Source organism: Ornithorhynchus anatinus, chromosome 4, assembly GCF_004115215.2.
Source record: "Ornithorhynchus anatinus isolate Pmale09 chromosome 4, mOrnAna1.pri.v4, whole genome shotgun sequence".
Taxonomy (NCBI): Eukaryota; Metazoa; Chordata; class Mammalia; order Monotremata; family Ornithorhynchidae; genus Ornithorhynchus; species Ornithorhynchus anatinus.
In genome coordinates, this window is record NC_041731.1 from 55,020,300 (window position 1) to 55,025,231 (window position 4,932).

The window sequence follows — 4,932 nt, forward strand, 5'->3', positions numbered from 1 at the left end:
CATTTTTGGGGGGGAGGAATAGATTAAAACCATGAGGCTTTTGATTTTCTTTGGGTTTAATTGGTCCATGCTACACTGTTTCATTTACCCATACTCTCCTTGTCTTCCACTCTCATTAATAATATAGAACAAGCTCTGGAAAGATATATCTTTCAAAGGCCCAGAAGTGGATCCTGTCCTTTGAACCAGGCAACCTCAGTACTTTGGAGATTTAAAGCTATCAACTGTAATGATCTTTCGGAGAGATTTTGCTGTCAGAAGAAGGTTGCAGCTAGAATTCAGGGTCTGTTGTCCTAGGCCCATAAGACATGCTGTTTCCTTTTTTGCTTGTATCAGTAATGATAATGATGATAATTTTGGTTTTATACAACACATATATGAAGTGCTTACTTTCATCATTATTATTTAATCATAATGATAATGTAAAAAATATGATAGTATTTTAAAAAGTGTCTAGAACATGCTAAGTATTGTATTAAGTGGTAGGTATGGTAGGTAGCCTATTAGACACAGTCTTTCTCACATGGAGCTCACAGTCTGAGGGGGAGGGATTGTAGATATATTATTACCATTTTTTACAGAGAGGGCAACCAAGACATGGAAAAGTTAAGTGATTGTTCAAGGTCACACAGCAGGCAAATAGCAAGGCGGGGATTAGAACCCAGTTCTCCTGACTCCCAGATCTGTGTTCTTTCCAATAGCCTGGGTGGCTTCTCAGGCCATACCACTTTGCCCTCACAAAATTCCTGAGAGGTAGGGGAAAGTTAAATAACTATTGCCAATAAGTGCAGATGGTGTTTATTTTTTTCATAGGAGGAAATGTTTCTCTCTGATGTAAACAGAGAACACCACACTGACATTTTCCATGGATATGGAGACTTTTGGTTAATGTGTAAACAAGGAAAATATGCACTGCCCAAGCTAAGCCAGCAACTGTAGGCAAAGAGTGGCTGGTGCATGACATAAAACGGTCACTAGAACGGCGGGCCTTTGAGTGCTTCAAATCGCTGGGAGTGACTGCAGTTGCCCATGGTTGTGGTAGTTACTTGTTTACAGCATTTTTTTCCCTTACATGAACTTTCAACTTGTGCTTTTCCGTGGCAAACTTCTATTTCCTTGAACTTGTTTTTTCTATCCCAGATGAAGGCTTCAGTGTTAGTCTGTAATGTATCTTGATAGTTTCAGGGAGAAGTGCATTGCCTTACATTAAAATGGGGCAAATCACTCTAGGCAAATCCCAAGTTCCCTTTCTGACCTCCTGATGTATGCTTGTTTATATTCATTCATTCAGTCGTATTTATTAAGCGCTTACTGTGTGCAGAGCACTGTACTGAGCGCTTATATAGTATAATTCGGCAACAGAGACAATCCCTACCCAACAAGGGGCTCAAATTTTCTATTGAAGAAGGCAATATTGTACTTGTCCCTATGCAAATATGGCCCTGGGGGGATTTCTGAGAGAAAAGCTCTCACCATCTACTCTTACAGGTTACCAGAAAGTTTTGACTGAATCCTCCTCATTTTTTTCCCGACCAATGTCATTTCTTGGCATGCTACTTATAGGTTGCCGGGGATAGACTTTGGGTTGAGGCTGGATCTGACTGCAAAGCAACAGTCCCGCTGCCCTTGCATACCTTAGTGGCAAGAGCCCGGTCTTGGGAGTCAGAGGTCATGGGTTCTAATCCTGGCTTCACCACCTGTCTGCTCTGTGACCTTGAGCAAGTCACTTCTCTTCTCTGGGCCTCGGTTCCCTCATCTGTAAAATGGGATTGAAGAGTGTGAGCTCCACGTGGTACAACCTGCTGACCTGGTGTCTACCCCAGCGTTTAGAACAGCACTTGGCACATAGTAAGTGATTCACAAATACCGTTATTATTACTATCATTATTACTTTCCCTACCCAGGCCTGACTGTGGCCACTTTCCATGACAGCAGGAGTTGTCCTCACCTGTACGATCGGCCTCTGAAAAATGCCTTGGGCAGAGGAGCTGGGCCACAACTGACATTTCTCTCATCCACCTTCCTGGCCACTCAATCACTATATGCTGCCAGGTCAGAACTGTCCCATTTCCTCCACTGAACTCCAGAAGAAATGCAAATGATCAGCCAGAGACCATCCCTTCCTCCATACTGCAATATCTCCAAGAAGCCAGCAAGGCTAGAGCATGAAGACCACAGGATGGGGGCCTAAACAGGCTTGCCCCCTCCCCAACCTCTGCAGAATCTAAGGTCATGGGGGTCTATGAGGGTAGAGAAGTAGTGTGATCAAGTTGAAGAAAGGGCAGGGTCATAGCAAATAAGGATGAATTTCAAGGGACAGAAGTCCGTCTGGATGCTGGGATCCCTGTCAACTGCACTCTGTAGACCAGGACAAGAATGGATGAAGCTAACTCTGGATTTGATCTAGTTCTGGGGGAGGGTGGGGCGAGATGTATCGATGAACAACGAAGTGAGGGATTTGAGTTTGGTGAAGAGGTTGGTTTTGAGGTTATGATTTGTGCAGCAAGAGAGGGGAGGTTGTTTGAGGAGTCCCAGCAGGACAGGGCAGCTTGGGACTAGTGGAAGGATCTAGAAAGTGGAAGTCTCTGTGGGGAGGAAAGCAGGGGAGAGATTTATGGAAGAGGAAGCGGGATAGGAGGCTGTGGCCTGAGAGTGGAATTTCAGATTGGTGAGATTAAAAATAGAACAATGATTAATGATGATGAGAGCCAGTATGTGGCTGGGTTGATGTGAGAGTGAGGTGGCTTGAAATAAGTCTATGGAGTCAAGGAGGGAAAGGAAGCAAGAAACTAGGGTGTCAGCAAGATCGTTCACATGGATATTAAAGCCCAGAGCATCAGGGTGGGGGAGAAGGAAAGAAAATTAATGATGGTATTTATTAAGTGCTTACTAGGTGCCGGGTACTGTGCTAAGGTCTGAGGTAGATTCAAGATAATCAAGTTGTGCACAGTCCCTGTTCCATTAGGGCTCACAGTCTTAATCCCCATTTTGCAAAGGTGGTAACTGAGGCACAGGGAAATTAAGTGCCTTGCCAAAGGTCATACAGCAGACAACTGGCAACAGGAGAATTAGAAGCTAGGTCCTCTTACTTCCAGGTCCATGATATTTTTCATAAAAAATTCTGAAAGATGAGAAGGAAGGTGAGAAAGACATCATCATATAGAAGTGGAATCAGGGGGTGGTAAATGATAACAACCATAATTGTCGTTGTCATGGAGCCAGAGGAAGTGAGCATTGAAGGGAAAAATGAGGAATGAAGGAATGGGATGTTCTGAAAATACAAGGATGAGGAGCAGGCCAGCTCCTCCCCCTTTCTTTGTGAGTCAGAGTAGGGGAATCAAAGCAGTAAGATCCCTTTGGGAGAGTGCATTGGGGACACAGTATTGTCTGGAGTAAGCCAAGTCTCAGCTGTGACCAAGCTAAGTACAGATGAAGGATGAAGGGAATATTTCCTAAAATGGAGCGGAGGTTCTGGAGGTCATCTCTGGATGGGGGTGTGGAGTGAGAGTCTGGGGACTGAGGATGGGTTGGGTGTGAATGAGTGTACAGGTGTCTTGCTGGGGATGCCTGGTTTCAGGTGGTGGTGACAAAGGAGAACAAGGTTGTGCTGAGCAGAGGATGGGGTGGGAGAGGCTGTGAGGAGGTCCCAGATCCTCAAAGACTGCCGATTCCAGGTCCCGATCCCATCTGGTTATAGCTTCTGGTCCCTTTCTCTGAATGACCATAGCTTCTGGACCCCAGCCCCAAGTGGCTACAGATTCTGGTCCCTGGTCTTGAGAAAGACCAGCTTCATGACCTTCTAAAATTGAGGTTTCCCAGGTCATCGGGCCACAGGGGAAGCAGCATGGACTAATGGATCGAGCACGGGCCTAGGAGCCTGAAGGACCTGGTTCTAATTCCGGCACCGCCGCTTGTCTAATGCATGACCTTAACTTCTCTGGGCTTCAGTTACCTCATCTTAAAATGGAGATTAAGAATGCGAGCCCCAAGTGGGACAGGACCTGGGTCTAACCTGATTAGCTTGTAGCTATCCCAGTACTTAAAACAGTGCTTGGCACATAGTAAGCGCTTACCAGATATCACAACAATTATTATTAGAAAGCTTGATGAATCACCAGATAGTTTGGCTGAGAAGCAGTAATCCAAGTGCTGTGTGTTAAGACTACAATGGAATTAGGAGACATGACCCTGAGCTCAAAGAGTTTATAATCTAGCAGGGGGTGTAGATGCTCAATTACAGGCAGAGGAAGCACCAGAGTGTAAAGATCTGCATATAAGTGCTATGGAGGAAGTGTGTGAGCCTCCCAGTATTCGGGTGGTGCATAACTACCGAAGTGATATTTGAGAGATGAGCGATTAATCAGGGAAGGCTTATAGGAGGAGATGTGATTTCAGAAGAGTTTAGAAGATGAGATCAGCGGTTTGCTGGATGGGAAGGGGTGGGAATTCAAGGCAGAATGGAAGTTGGAAGACTGTAAACCCTCTCTAGATTGTGAGCTCGCTGTGGGCAGGGAACCTGTCTACCAGGTTTGTTATACTGTACTCTCCCAAATGCTTAGTACGGTGCTCTGCACACAGTAAGCACTCAATAAATATAACTGATGGATTGACAAGAGGTTGGCAGAAAAAGAGGTTGGAGTTAGATACAGATAGTATGTTGGTGTGAGATAAACAAAGAGTGTGAGCTGCGTCGTAGCGGGGGAGAAGTGAGGATCAGCAGGTGGAAGCTGGCTGATTGATCATTTCAAAACCAGTAGTCAGACGTTTCTGTCTGATGTGTAGATGGGCAGCCTTTAGAGGTTTTTGATGAATTGGAGAATGTGCAGAATGTTGGTTTAGGAAAATGATTTGGGCAACAGGGTGAAGTATGGAAGGGGAGAGACCGGAGGCAAAGGGTGAAAATCAAAAATGTTTTAGTGAGATATATGTGTG